This window comes from Cryptomeria japonica, chromosome 3, assembly GCF_030272615.1.
Source record: "Cryptomeria japonica chromosome 3, Sugi_1.0, whole genome shotgun sequence".
NCBI lineage: Eukaryota > Viridiplantae > Streptophyta > Pinopsida > Cupressales > Cupressaceae > Cryptomeria > Cryptomeria japonica.
Genome location: NC_081407.1, coordinates 403,220,689 through 403,237,068, shown reverse-complemented (window position 1 = coordinate 403,237,068; position 16,380 = coordinate 403,220,689). Strand labels below are relative to the sequence as shown.

At 36.9% G+C, this 16,380-nt stretch overlaps 1 protein-coding gene across 9 annotated transcripts in view; it reads left to right on the top strand.

Moving 5' to 3' along the window:
- LOC131045101 (uncharacterized) overlaps nt 1-16,380 on the top strand; it is a 197,239-nt gene that overhangs the window by 130,382 nt on the left and 50,477 nt on the right. For 4 of the 9 annotated variants that reach the window (XR_009105766.2, XR_009105765.2, XR_009105764.2 and 1 more), the window contains exon 5: nt 7,878-7,959. The exons of 2 other annotated variants lie outside the window; for them this stretch is intronic. The gene's annotated coding sequence lies outside the window, so the exon portion shown is untranslated. Of the gene's footprint in view, nt 1-7,637; nt 7,682-7,877; nt 8,376-16,380 lie in introns of those variants that run through there. 3 more of the 9 variants (XR_009105767.2, XM_057978631.2, XM_057978629.2) reach the window with 3 other exon arrangements.

Here is a 16,380-nt window from a genome sequence, read left to right as displayed (position 1 = left end):
AAACATAGAACAAAAAATAAACAAAAAACCATAGTTCCATGGACTTTTCCGACAGGAGGACGGGTATTAGGGATAGGGGTATGGAGGACCTAAGTTTGGGGACGACAGGGAGACAATGACAAGTGGGTGAGGGGGTATTAGAATATTTAATTATATTTAGCTCTTTATTAATGGCCATTTAGCTTTTTAGTTTGTTTAGTTTTTTAAGTGCAACTATTGCTTCTTTTATAAGAACGCATAGTTAGCTTTTTAGCTTTATTTAGCGCTTTAAGCGTTTTAGCTCCATGTTGAAGCTTTAGATTAACAGTTCGTTCTTTTTAGAACGCTGTCTTGTAATTCCTTTATATACGGTTGTATATTCGTAATTAATCATTCGATATCGTCCTCGATTATTTGAGCGGTTGTTTTTCATGGTATCAGAGCAAGTCGATGGGATTTTTTAGAGTATGGCAATTTTTAAAAAAATTTGTAGAACCCTTTCTAGAACTTTTTTCCAAAATTTTTTGTTAAGGTTTTTTTATGAAAAAAATATGAATCGCTAGGGTTTCCTTTTATGGAAAAAATTTGAGATTGATTTTTTATGAAAAATTATTATGAAGAAATTGGATCTGTTCTAGCTCGTGGGGTTTATGAAATATTTTCAAAGGATTTTCGGTTCGTGAATTTTGAGGTTTGTTTTTTCCTGTCGAGTGTTTGTGTGTTTTCTACCGCATGGAGGGTTTGCAACGTCGGGCTTGGGCAATGTTGGGCTCTTCCTGCGTCAGATCCTTCGTTTGCTATTTTTATAGCACTATTTTTGGAGTTGCAACGATTTTTTTTACGGTGCGAGGGTTTGGCAATTGTTTTTTTGTAAATCATGGGTCGTTTTTTTCTCAGTATTGGTCCGTAGTTCACGCGATGGTGGCGACAGTTCAGTGGTTTTTTCCGCACGTACATTTTGCGCACACGTTTGTGATTTTGGCCTGCGCTTGTGTGTGCGTGTTGTTGGATCTCAAATCAACAGATTGGATGGGTTCTAAGGAAATGCCAACTCCTATGATCAAACCTTCCAATTTGACTTGGCCAACTTATAGAGTGAACCTATTTGGTTACTAACTCTCTCACTTTAGGCTCTGCAAGACCTAGGTGGGTATACCTATTCACTAGTGGCTTTCAATGACTAATGCTTTTTATAGCAGATTGAGTATCTTGATCTAAATTCTTCCCTATCTCAGAATGGCATAGGTTCCTAGGATAGGTGGCTTTTAGATGAGTTCAAAAATTGTTGTTGTGAAAGCTATTAGATATTTGTACTTGAAATTTATATGTATACACTATTGCTAATTGATTCTATATACATCCTACTCAACTATTCCTATTGCTTTAAAGTAAAGGTAATTGATATGGTAAAAAGTTGTTGTTTATGAATGACCAGTGTCTTTCCTGTTATTTGGGCTACAGAGTCTTATATTTCCCTAGGACTTAATGTATGATTTGTGAGACAGTTTTCTAAACCTACCCCCTTTGGAAAATCTGTCAGTTACTGTTTCTTATGAGATTTGCTAGATGTTTATATCATAAACCGCCTGAATGAATTTAACCCTAACTTTAAGGGACCATTCAAGGAAGAACTACAAGGAACAATTACAATCCACGAGTAGATCTTTTTAATCCAAATTTATTATATAGGAACATAGACTTCACTGTAAGAATACGAATAACCTTATCTCCTTCAGATAATATCACAAACAACTACCTATAGAAAATGAAATAACTCACAGCACATATGCGGAGGAAACCAACTGATTGTATTAAAGGTTCAAAAAATAGTACAGTATCATGCCAGAGTCTATTATATTTCTTGTCACTCTCACTCATATCTACATTTTTTAACCACTTATATATGTGGTCGAATGGGCACCATACCCCTTTTGGGGTGAAAAGTCACCATTTTACATTAAAATTAACAAAACCCTTTGAAATTAATATGCAAACTAGTTAGTCAATAACCTTGCTTTAAGCTATCTTTCGGGTTTTTGTTTGGTCGGCAGCCTTAAACTTCAGATACGAATCTGAATTTTTTTGTAGTGGTAGGAAACATCCACCTCTAAAATGGGTCTTCATCAGATTTGACATTTGCGTACATTTTCATTCCGTGTCGACATCTTCTTTCATGCAGGTAGAAATAACAGGCTTTTCAGCCTTCTTACGGTCTTCTGTATGGTCTACAGCCAAAAACACATTGCACAGATCTAATATTTATACTGGAGCTTGGAAACTTGATTTTTTGAAATGGGTATTTCTTATATTTTCATGTTTCATTCATTTTAATTCTCTATTCATATCATCTTTTCTACAGATCAAAAACACTAGTCTTTCATGGGGTCCATTGGAATTAATTTATTCATATTTTCCTTTACTCTAGTTGTTCAAATCATTAATCATCCATTATGTGTCATTTCCATGAAGTGACCACCATTTTTAATAGTAGGGTGCTTGAAATTATTTGGAAATTTGAAGCCCTAACACGTGTGATGGGCAACGAGGCAAGGATTTTGCTTTTTCTAAGTTGCACTTTTCTCCACCACGCGACCTCTGTATCTGTGTGTTTCGAGTTTGTGAAGGGTTTTTCGTGGGCTAGATTTATGCACGATGACAATTTTTGGGCATCTCTTTTTCCGACTTTTCAATCCTTTCGTGGGTTTTTTCAGTTTGATTTGTTTAGCAACGATCTTCTGCAAAAAAAATTCCACGATGGTTTTGCAATCTTGTTTTGCCTTAATTCGAGGGTTTTCTAATTTTTTGCCGAAAAAAATCATGGTTTTTTATAATTTTTTTAATCCTTAAAAAAATTATTATGTAGGGTTTTATAATTTTTGTCCTTTAAAAATAATTATTTTTTAGGTTTTCCTGTTTTGGTTTTTTGATAATTTTTGTTCTTAAAAAATTATTCCGTGGGTTTTATAATTTTAATTATTTTGTGGGTTTTATAATTTATCCATAAAAATTATTCAGGGTTTATTGATTTTTCTCCACAAAAAATCATGGGAGGGTTTTGTGTGATTTTTTCTTCTAAAATCAAGGAGTGATGTTTTACCACGTGATGTTTGGTGTTTTGCTGCGTGATGTCTTATGTTTTACCACTTGATGTTTAGTGTTTTACCACGTGATGTCTGGTGTTTTACTACATGGTGTATGGTGATTTACTACACGACGTTTCAGGGTTTTGTTCGATTTTTTTCTCAAAAATTGTTTCAAGGTTTAAGTTCTTGTTTTGGGTTTTTACCATTTTTTTCCACAAAAAATGATGATTTGTAACTTTAGTTTTGGAGGGTTTGCTGATTTTTCCTCAAAATCGTGGTTTCAAGTTTCAGTTTGGTTACCCAACATCAGGTTGGGTAGATTTGGGTAATCTTGGTCATCAACACTTTGCAAATCTTGGGAGGGTCTTCGCGGAGCAGTGTTCTTTTCGTGTGTGATCAAAAGACCTGCAATGTCTTTTGTATGTAGTTAGTAGATAGAATGACCATTAAGGGAGGGTATTAGAATATTTAATTATATTTTAGCTAGTTATATTTAGTTCTTTATTAATGGTCATTTAGCTTTTAAGTTCGTTTAGTCTTTTAAGTGCAACTATTGCTTTTTTTTATAAGAACGCATAGTTAGCTTTTTAGTATTTAGCGCTTTCAGTGTTTTAGCTTCATGTTGAAGCTTTAGATTACTGGTTCATTCTTTTTAGAACACTGTCTTATAATTCCTTTATATAGGGGTTGTATATTCGTAATTAATCATTCAATATCATTCGATTATTTGAGCAAAATATTTTCAGGGGGCAGTGGGTGTTGGTGGGGGGACGGTGCAAATACATATAGTACTTGAAAAATTAGTTATAAAAAGATGTATAAGGAATAAGTAAACACATTGAGTGGTTGCATTGAATATTAAGTTATTAACAATTAACAATTAACTAGTTTTTAATAGTGAATCAAAATATCAACATTGAAACGAGAATTTTCAAAATTTCATAGTGATGATTCATGATTAAAATCAACAATGTTCAAACTTCAAAAAACAAAATAGTAAATACTAAATGGTAAGACTAATGACTCATGACTCATGAGTCAATGGCTAATGGCCTGATGCCTCTAATCATCCCCAATCTCCTCGCCAAACTCTTCATCACTGGAACTATTGGATTCTACATGCTCAAGCTCATCCACACCAATACCAACCAGCCTTGTCTGTTTAACATCATCATCAATCTGTGCTGGCTCTTTTGGCTCTACATCCCATCTAGTTGCTGGACTCTCTTTGTATGTGTATTGTGGTTAATGAGATGCAAGGACTATGTACAACCACAAGCTTTGCTGCCCTCCTAGAATTAAATCCCATTCCTCTTAATAGAGTGGATCAACTAATAAGTAGACCATTTTCTCTCAAAAGCAAAACTAGAAACTTGGGACAACAAATGAATGGCTAGAGTAGTAGTCAAAGATCTAGGCCCGTGCATAGTCTCTAGATCTATCTTGTCCACCTCTAAATATCCCCAAAGAGTGGCAAATTTTGTCCACTCAGTACGAGTCAAGCTGGCCTCTATAGGATCATACATTTTCTCAATGACCTTCATGAACCCATCCTTCATCTTAGCATTTTGTATAGGTGTAATTCTTCCGGACCTTTGCCCGTACCACTTTGGGTTCAATGCATAGGCAGCCATGTGTAAGAGAGTATTGAGCTTCTCCCATCTGCGATGAATGATCAGCTGAATGTGCTTGGTGTAAAATTGCAATGTGGGGTCCTTCTCTCGCACAACAATCTTTATTTGATCATGCATAGAATCAATGCACTCATACATCTCTTGAAGGGAAGGTGCATTAGAATCCCCATATCTAATAACTTTAAAGGCTGGAGCAATGATATAGACAATATATTTATCATTAGCCAAAAAGACATTCTTCACTAACTCCTCCCTCAACCCTTGCCGTCTCTTTGTCTCTGTCAATTGATTCCATTCTGCTGTCATAACCATTAGTTGCAATGCCTATTGCAACTCAAGCTTCCTCTTCAAGAGAATAAAGTATCATGCATACCAAGTCTGTATAGGTTTCAAGAATTCTTTCTTGGAGAAGGACCTGATGAGTGCATGTGAAGTGTAGTAGTTGTAGATAAACATTTGCACATCTCTTGCATCACTGGCAATTGTTTTGAACCAGCTCATTTTACCCATGTCCTTGAGGGCATAATTCATGGCATGCACACAAGTAGTTCACCAAATATGTTTGTAAGCTGCCTCAATTAATTTCCTTGCAGCTTTGCACACATAGGTCACATCTGTCACTACCTGCACCACATTTTGTGGCCCAACCTCCTCTATAGCATCTTTGAGGATCTAGAGCTGAAAATGAGCATCCTTGTGATGCCTTGAACAATCAATAGCCCTAAGTAAATAAGGGCCATTTGTAGATGTAACCATGATATTGATGAGTGGATGATGCCTAATGTTTGTCCACCCATCCATGACTATGATGCATCCACTTGTGACCCAGGTTCTCTTCATTTTCTCCATCAAAATATTAATGTTGGAATAGTTCTTATCCAAGATTGTTGCCCTCAATTTAGTCTCCCCTAGTGGCACATATGATGGTCCTGCCCTTGTTATCTTTCTCACAGCTTCCTTATAATAAGGAAAGCAAGCCACATAGAATGGAATGCCATTGACAAAGAAGAATTTGCCAATGGCATCATTTGCCTCATCCTTTGCTTGCACATTGAATAAATTTGCCAATGGTTGTGAAGATGTAGAACTAATCATCTTACGTTTTCCCTTAGGCTCTTCAGCTCCAGAACTGGATCGATTCGGTGGCCTTAGACTCTGCAAAGTAGAAGTAGAAACTCTAGAACTCGGATGTCCTCTACCCCTTTGTGGTAAATTAGCAAATGTAGGCAATCCTTCTTCATTACAACCCTATAATTTTAATACTTCAGCTCTATATTTTCATGTTTCCTTCCATCTTTTTACATATATCTACACCTTTACCTTGGATAAGATGGAAGCGAGCATTATTTATAGTCATGCTACCAAACCATTCAAGTTTACACGTGGCACTTCCACTTTCTAGTACCCCCAGCTGTACCAGGCATTGCTGGTACCTTAGATGCCAATTGTTTTAAAGGTGACTTCGGATCAAAGGGTCCCTTGGCCTAGTTTTGCAGGATTTGAGAAGGGCAACCAAATTTTGATTTCCAATAGAACTTGTTTCAGGTTGAGTATTAGTGTCACCACCCACTGTTGCTATGCTATAATCATCAGATGATTCATTTTCACTTTCGATTTCTACTTCAACCCCTTGTCCTTGACCCTCATCCTCACTCATGTTGTGAGAACTTATAATGATAATGATGCTGCCAGAAACAAATGATATTAAAAAAAATTAGAAAACCCATATGTTGCTGTCATAATTTGTCAAGTTAAAAACAATGACAATATTTTTGCTGTTGTATTTCTCAATAGAAAACTAATGCAAAATATCGGGAAAAAAATATTTCCATATTGCTGTAGCAAATTAGCAATGCAAATTGGTGAATTTAAAATTTTTGAACTTGAAGTAAACATTGAACAATGAAAACTCAAAACTCAGATCATCAAACACTAACAGAAAACAATGACAAAAAGGGGCAGTGTATTCAGGGCTTTAAATGAACAACAGGATTTTCAATCTTGAACAAATAAAGTTTTGAATGCCTACCTTCAATCTTGAATCACAATGTTGAGTCTTGATACCTTCTCCTTGCAAGAATGAAGAATCTCCTAGCTTGCAGCCTTGCTCCCTCTCCTTCCATGTCAATCTCTCTACTGATTTTGTCTGTGTGATTTAGAATGAGAACTTATGTCTTTTTTACTAAGTTTTTAAGGAGACCTTGGAGGTTGGGGTTAAATTAGGGCTGGGTAAGTCATTTTGAAGTGACTTTTTTCTTTTATTTAAAAAAAAAACTTGCAAAGATTGCCTTTTTCTGTGGGAAACTCCTATGCATCCCCTCTAGGGTTGAGGGACACTTGGGCATCTCAGGCGATGTCCCAATGTCCCCTTAGTGGTGTTTCCAAATGAAAACATCTTAGAGACATTCCCTGTCAGAGAGAAACACCCCTGAGATGGTGGGGGGGCAAGGTGGATGTGGCCTTCTAGGACACTCAATATTCATGTAATTGCTGAAAGGTGATGGAAAACAATGAACACTGCTCCTTCGTTGATTGAATTCCATTATTTGCCTTGCCAATAGTGTTTTGAAAGTTATTCTTCCTGACTCCTGCAAAAATATAGAAGAAAGACAACAAATATAGACAAGAAAAAGCTTTGAAACTTAAACATTGACTCAATGGAAAGATGAGATTTTAACTTGAAATTGAACATGACATTAAAAATTTCGTGCTATAACACTGGTAATATGTTTTTTTATATTAGAGATTTTTTTCTTAACCATTGATTGGGGTTTGTGTTGTAATTCTGGTAAAATTGAGATTTGCAAATTATTTCTTCCTCATAGCAAACTCTTATCCAATTCTGCAAGTTAAGGAAATTAAAGCCTAATTGACTGCAAAATGAAAATTGTTTTTTGTATTATTGTGTCTGCATACTCTGAATTGGCTGTGTGATTGGCAGTTGCTCATTCAACCTTCAACTACACTGTCACACATTCTTACCAAGTACTTGTTGCTGTTTTTCATCACTTTGGCCATTTTCATGTTTCCATGGGTTGATACTTTATAGGGTTTGGGGTTAATCTTGTTTGTCTCTAGAGATTCTCCTTTATGTAACGTTTTTACAGCAGTATAATTAAGTGAATTAACTATACAACTACTATTTCAGCATTGATCCGTTCATGCAATTTTGAGATTGCAGGCGTGGTGATGCTGAAAGAGAAGATTTCAAGAGTTGCAATTCAAAGATTGCATGCATGATAATGCAGCAATCCAGATGGCAGGTAAGTCTGAAGTTGCAATGTGTGCCTATTATTTTGGAGGGAAGTCCGAGGTTTGTAAGTTTGGAGTTATTTTGATAGCTTGATCATGAGGAACTCTAGAATGAAAGAGACGAAGTTTAAGTTTTTAACACACAAAATATTGTTCAAACAAGACCATTAGTCCCCACTGGCCATTAAATTCTTGAAACATTAAAATATAAACTTTTTAATTTCAACTGTATTAAAAAATACAATAAAAAAACATAATTAAAAAAAATAACTGGGTTTTTCCAACATTTGGAGCTGTAAAATTTTAGAGGAAAAGTATATTTGTGATCATTCGGCAAAGAAAGAATTCTGTGGGAAAGAGAGTAATGTAAGTTTACTGCTGTTTTTCAAACCCAATACAGAAAAAAAAAAAAAGAGATTTTTTGTCAGTGTATTTGACCAAGCGAGATTGAGGGCAGATTTTTCCTGCCTCTCACTGCCTTCATCTTCAGATTTAGTAATTTTGTTCCTTCACAATATTGATACCACTATCATGGTGTTGCTCCCCCAATTTTTATTTAGAGTGCTTTGGTGAATATTCAAGATACAAAAACAGGGCATGTCTAGCAAAGCAAAGGTTTGATAGAGTCAAGTCCAAAAGGGGTTGGACTAGCTCAAAAATTCTGTTCCTACAGTATTTTGGAAGCTGTAGCTTTTCCTAGTTCTCTCTAGTCTCCCAAACTTGTTCTCATGGCTACTAGATTCTAGGTTTTGATGGGCAGATATAAGCTAGGCTCAATTTGGTAGTGTTTGATGATTAATTGGTTTTCCCACCTCAGACACTGTGGTAAGGGTTACTATGGTCGAGTGTCAAGCACAATTGGATTGCAACAAAGAAATACCTTTGAAACATGTTTCTCACCTTTGGTTGGTCAACAAATAGCAAATTTCAAGGTTGTTGCATAAGACTCTTAGAAGAGATGATATTCATGATGCCACTGAGGAGTGGGGGCAGCAAAGGTATGAGAGGATGATCATTGATAATGATAAAGTTCATAGCATCCATGAGTCAAGGTTTTCTTAGTATTGCTTTGTCAAATGTAAACAAGGTGAAAGCTGCATTCGAGGTATTTAGAGAATACATGTTTAAGAAAGGAAATGCTCAGTAGGAGTTTGCATTGCCAATATAGCAACTAGGGCATTCCACTTAGTGATTGCGATTTCTAGAAAGTGTGCATCCCATTGTGTCCAATAATGGAACCGGATGTAACTAGAGCAAGGGTATTTTATTTAGTTTGAAGCTATTTTTGATGTCTTTTATGTTTCTAGAAAAAAGTTATTTTTTATTTTAGCAGAAGTTTTTTTTTATATGATAAGCTTTATTAGAAACTATTATTAATTTTCATGCAATTATTTTTTCAAGCAGTTTTATTTTTAGAAGACATGCAATTGAGCAAAGGGATGCTTTGAAGCCTAAATATATGGGTAATGTATTTGAGACAAAAGGAATGGTAAATCCTGTTACTTTATATTGCAAACAATCAATGTTCAAGCCCTTGTGTGTGATGAGATTGCTTATTTTTCAATTAATTAGTGAGGAACCTATAGTGGCCCTTGCTTGAGATTTAAGAAGCCGTTGCAAAAGTGATCACAATGACTGAAATACAAACATTACAAGAGAAACCAGCCAAGCCAACAAATAAAACTAACCCAAAATCCACCATCACCTGAGGCCAAAACAAACAAACCCAAAACAAGGCACCAAAGCAGACCACAAATGAAGCACTGACAACTTATTTATAAACACCCCAGCCACCAACACCACTTGATGGATCTGCCTCCCAACTGTTCAAGTCAGCAACTGCCACTTCCTCTGAGTCACCCTGGTAAGCAGTAGGAGGAGGTCAAGGGCTGAGAATTTCATCCCATGAAAAACTCTCAAACTTTTTTCTGCTTGCTACAACCTACACTCCATTCAAGATGACAGGGCAAAAGCACTGAATGCCTCTAGGTTCCAATGGGATGGGTATCCACAAGATCATAGACCCTTGTACACAAATTCAGACAAGGATTTAAGCCTCTTGAATTTCATTTATTTAGTCAAAATTTCCTTTTTCACCAAACAGACATCCCTTATTGAAGCTAGGAATTTCTTACCTTTGGGCTTGACCAATGGCTCCTCTAAATCTTTACTTATTGGATCCATATACACAATTGTAAAGGAATTGCAGAACTCACACAGCACGGTCCACCACTGATCAAAAACTCGAGCCAAGATGGACTATGACGGTCTAATTGATCATTATTAATCTTTGGAGTAGTCTTATGGATTAACTTCGTGGGAAAGGCAACTAAAAGAATTATTACTACTAGTCATTTTAACAGAAGGCTACCCATAACAATGCTGGGGGCGCATGGGAGAGGCAACTAAATGAAATATTGCTAATACCCAGTATTATGACGAGGCTACCCATGACAATATAGGGGGCTCAAGTCTAGCACTTTGTCAAGTCCTAACCAAGAATCAACACGTTTGTGGGAAAAGGTCAAGAAATGTTATTCTTGTGCGAAGACATTGGCAAGAAAGATTACCACTAGGTTGAATTCTTGATAACAATGAGAATATAAAATTTCATTGAAATACTTAGTTCTAGCCAACACCTTATCCAAGAAATGACAATTCTTCTATTTCAGGCCATAGTTGGCAGACTTGTTTAAATTTCTTTAGGAACACATTTTCTTTACGAAGTTCAATGATAAAATGTATCCATTGAGTCCACAAATGAGTACTAAAATGTTTTCTATTAAATTTGATTAATTTGAATGCAAATTGAGTATAAAATTGCATCATCATGCAAAATCTTGATACAAGAGATAGTTGACAACTATTATGTATTTATGATGATTGCCTTTGAAAATTGTCATCATAATTCATTAATTACATTTTATATCTTCCTCGTCCCTAATCTACTGGAAACTTTGGGAGAGCTTGAGGCTCTAATCGTTGCAATTTGTTGCGGATTCTTGCTTTGTTCATTGAATGCAATTATTTTATTAAAAGAATAGAAGTGTATTATAGCATTCATGAAGATGATGTTCCTATTAAGAAACAATCGTAAGCTGAAGAAAAATAGAAACTAATTAATATGTACAATAAATTACATTATTGACCATTAACCAATTAATTATAAAGATATTATTCGAATACCCTCCCTTAATGGTCAATTTGTCAACTACACCAAGTTGCCCCCTAAATTTTACAAACTTGTCTGGGCTCAGAGACTTGGTGAGAATATTTGCTGTTTGATCCTCTATTGGAACATACATCAGCTAAACTGATCTGTCTTCAACCAGCTTTCGAATGAAGTGACAATGAAGTTCAACATGCTTGGTTCTCTCATGGAAGATCAAATTCTTGGCTAGTTTGAGCACCCCTTGATTGTCACAGTAAAGGGGAGTAGGAACTGTTTGAGACAATTTCATGTTTGAAAGCATCCTTCAAAGCCAAATTGCCTCACATGCTGCCTTAACTGTTCCTCGATACTCTGCTTCCGTCGAGGAAAGAGCCACTGCCTACTATTTCTTACTAGTCCATGTGATTGCACCAAATCCCAAACTAAAAACATACCCAGATGTTGATTCTCTGTCATCAACGGAACTTGCCCAATTTGAGCCTGTAAAACCAATGAGTCTAGGATCGTGACTCTTGCTGTACAAAAGACCAAAATCAGAAGTGCCCTTCACATAACGTAGCACACACTTCGTTGCTACCCAATCATCAGCCTTGGGGGCTGTCATGAAGTGTGAAATGTGTAGCTTACTGCAAAACTGAGATCAGGCCTAATAGAAGTAAGGTAGATGAGACTGCCCACCAGTTGCTTGAATGCTGATTCATTCATCACATGTGAATCTGATTTGGTTGACAACTTCATCCCTTTCTCCATAGGTGTGGATGCAAGTTTGCAGTCTTGCATCCGAAACTTGTCCAACAGACTGTGGGCATACTTTGACTAAGATATGAAGATAATACCTTTAGTCTGCCAAACTTCAACACCCATTTGCAGCTGGTGGGCTTCTTCCCTGGTGGAAGATCAAAGAGGACCCAAGTGTTGTTCTTCAAAAGAATCTGGTATTTAGCTTCCATAGCCTTTTCCAACTGAGGAATTCCTTTAGCCTCAAAATATGTTGGGGCTAAAAAATACTATGGATATTGGCAATGAGAGCAAAGTTGACTGTATTTTGCTACTTGCTCTTGTTTCTAGACTATCTACTCTCGATGAGCTCATCAAGATGAAGATCACTTATGGTCTTAGCCCACCATTTAGGCCGGACAGTAGAAGGAACAACATTAGATGCAGGAGGAATAATTGGAACAGGTTCAATAGGTCGAAGATCAACATCATTTGGAGGAAATTCAAGTTGAGCATCATCAAATTCAGATTCTGCATCGTCCCTCCAATTAGGTGAACCTAATGGAAGACAAACACCCAAATCAATAGCCTTCAAAGGCTGATCCTCAAAATTCCACACAGATGAGGATAACTGAAAAGGTCCTCGTTCTTCATCAAAGACAACATCGTCACTGAAGATGAGATGATCAATTTCTACATCAATCAGCTAGTAGCCTTGTGGTTGTATTGTACCCTGTGAACATAAGTTTTTGACTCTTGGAATCCAACTTGGCACTTGGCACTTGGCATCTAGAATCCAAACATATGCTAAAGAGCCAAAGACTTTCAGATGATTGATCCTAGGTTTGTGACCAGTCCAAGCTTCCTCAAGAGTCTTCCCTTTAATAGCTTGTGTGGGAGACAAATTAAGGAGATAAACTGCGGTGTATACAGCTTCTACCCAATATTTCTTGGGAACACTCCTGTGCTCCAACATTGACCTAGCCATCTCAGTAATAGTGTGGTTGTGACGCTCTACAACACCGTTCTGCTGAGGAGTGTACGATGTGGTTAATTGGCGTTTGATGCCATGAGTATCACAAATGTTGGAGAAAGCGGTAGAACAAAACTCCCCCCCATTGTCGGACGTAAGAGTGACTATGGGATAACCAAACTCTTTCCCAACTAAGGCCTTAAACTTTTGAAATACAGTAAACACATCTAATTTCTGTCTAAGAAAGTACACCCACATTTTATGACTGAAATCATCTACAAAAAGAATGAAATACCTGGAACTATTAACAAAAGGTGTATTCATTGGTCCACATACATCAGCGTGAACCAACTGTAGTACCTTTGAAGTTCACCATGAGTCACCATCCTTGAATGGTGTCCTGTGCTGCTTCCCAGCCTTATAATCTCCACACACTTGCTGATTTTGAGTCTGAATCTTAGGTAAGCCATGAACTAAATTTTCCCGAACAAGCTAAGCAAGATAATGAATGTTCAGGTGGCCATACCGCTGATGCCAGAGACTGCTGATAGAAGATGATTTAGCTGCAAAACATGCTCTAGAGAATCATCCGTATCCACAAGTCTGTATAGACCATGATACTCGATGCCAACATCCACAATAGTGCGAGTCACACGATCAACAATCGAACACTTGTGTGAACTGAATACAACAGCAAGCTGAGGAGAGTGCCGCATAATTTGGCTCACGGAGAGAAGGTTTAGTTCCATGCCAAGAACGCAGTATACATTGAAGAAAATGAGATTCCTCCCACCAGATTGAATCTGAATGTTGCCCTTCCCAACAATAGTATACTCTTCACCTCCTCCAAAAATGACTGAATTAGTGAAAGGGGAGAAGTCTGTGAATTAATCACGCGGATGAGTGAAGTGTCGAGAAGCACCAGAGTCTATGTACCAAGCAGAAGATTTCACATAATTTGCAGGTCTTTTCGCCTTGAAAACGTAAAATGTAGATTCTTTTTGCTCTGAGTGCTCTACAACATTGGCCTTAGGCTGAGACCCTCCTTGCTTCTGCTGTTCAGAAGCCAAATGATTCCTACAATCCTTTATCAAGTGACCATACTTGTGGTAGTAGTTACACCAAACTTTCTTCTTCTTTGAGCTATCTTGAGACTGAATGGGGCTTTTTTGCTGAGAGGAATGAGATTTGCTTTTATCCTTGTGAAAGGATTTGGCTGCGAAGGCTTGTTCGGTGGAGGATGTAGTGGCACTACTACCAAAGTGTTGTTTCCAACAATCTTGTTGCAGAAGTTTGGTGCACAACTCTGGAAACTTCAAGTCAACATTAGTTGAAGTAATGTTGAGTGTTTCTATAAAGTGCTCATAGGATTTAGGTAGACTCTTGAGGGTGATGACTACCATATCCTCTTCCTCCATTTTCCAACCAATTGCTTCTAGCTGATCTCGAATGTCCTTAATCTTCGTCAGATGCTCTGGTAAGGCCATACGCTCATCCATCATGATAGAAAATAGCTGCTTCTTCAAAAAGAACGCACGACTCTTGTCTGATGTCTCATGGAGATCCTTCAAAATAGTCTAGGTCTCTGCAATTGTCTTGCTGGATGGCACTTGAGGCAGTTGATTATCAGTAACCGAAAGTTTGATAAGCATGACTGCTTCCCAGTTGCGCTCGTCAAACTTATCTTGATCTTTTCCAGCTATGGTAGGATGAGACTCTTGACTCAGGATGAGATCATCGAGGCAACGATATTCAAAGATCGTCATCATCCTCTGCTTCCATGTGTTTTATTTTTTTCCATTAAATCGCTGATTGCTTTTTAACATTATGTTGGTCAAAGATGTGATCTTGCACGCTTTTTGAGGCATGAAAAATGAGAATCAGTGAAGAGGCAAAAAAATAATTTTTGAAGAGCACGAAACCTGAGGCATGTATCCCAATGGAAAAACTAAGGTAGATTCAGGTACAAATTTCAAGACTGAATTATGGTTGGCACAAATCCCAAGGTATGGATTTTGACAAACCCAAAAAAATATGACGAAGGTCTAGAAATCTTTATAAAAAATCCACAAGGAATCTACTGTTAAAAATTAATTCCTGCAAAAAAATCAGATTTATAAAAAACCCTAGCTAGCAGAAAGGAGATCACGATTTGCTGAAAAATTTAAAATGTGCCCTGGCTGTAGAAAAATCAGAGGGTCGAACTGAAACCCTAGGCGACAAAGAACACAAAGGGTTAAAAGAAAAAGCCCTAGCCTTTGAAAATAGGCACAAGCAAAGATGAATCGCGTGTAGAGAGAATAGGCAACACGGGTCATTGCGTCCAAAAAACTTTGCAAATCTTGTCGTGCAAAACTCAAAGAAATCACGAAAAGCACAAAGAACACGAGATCAACAAAATCGCTTTGTCGTAAGGTTTTGCCAGATAGCAGATACATGAGAGGTCGCATATCGTGCACAGAGAAAGACATAAGACACGTGGCCAAAAACTTGAAAAAACTTCCTTTCGCAAACTACATACCTAAAAAAAAATGTCACGTGAACCAGAGGCCAAAAAGGATGTTGCAAATCGAAGATAATTAGGCGTAGGTTGCAAGAAAAAGGTGCAACTTGGAAAAAAATGCAAGAACAACTTTGCGTGGGTTAGAAAAACCCTACACGCGGGCAGAGACCGTCCTTAGATCCGAACACATACCAAACGGAAGGAGAAAAAACTTACGATTTGTGAAGAAAAAAATTCTCGACACAAGTTCACAGGGGCCAAAAAAATCTCACGTAAAATCTTTTACAAATCATATACTTTAAAAAAAATAAAATCCACCCACGATTCTAAACACTCTGATACCATGTTCATGGAATGCAATTATTTTATTAAAAGAATAGAAGTGTACATATAGCATTCATGAAGACGATGTTTCTATTAAGAAACAATCATAAACTAAAGGAAAATAGAAACTAATATGTTCAATAAATTACATTATAGACCATTAACTAATTAATTATAAAGATATTATTCTAATATGCTCGACATAGAATGTTGTGCTTATGGCTCTGGCTTGACCTTCATCTTGCTAGTAGATAGTAATTAATCCTCCTTTGCACATCCTCAACTGTCTGTCTTTTAAAATCAAGATTCTCATCTTTACTAAACAATGGGGGTTGCTCATCCTGCCTTGTCCAATCACTATAAGGATAAATGTCATCCAAATAAATGTGCTCCTCTAATTTGTCCTCTACCCTTCTTGTGCAAAGCCAAAGGCTTTATTACACGAAGACAAGGTCATCAAGATGTTTTTTGAGTTAGTATGTTCCTCTTCTTTGTGTTTTAGACCTCGACCAAACTCCAATTGTGTTCACATCTAGATGCACCATCCACTAATCTATCCACCAAGAATCTACAAAATAAAATATTAAAGATTTAGTACACAAACCATAGTTTATCAAATTATCACTAGTTGTGTAAATTTGAAGTTTGTATCTTATGAGATGCTTGTGATGTAAAAAATCCAATTTTTATTACTTGTTGATTGAGTGGTTTTTCGTTGGATAGTTAGTTCCGAAGAAAAGAGC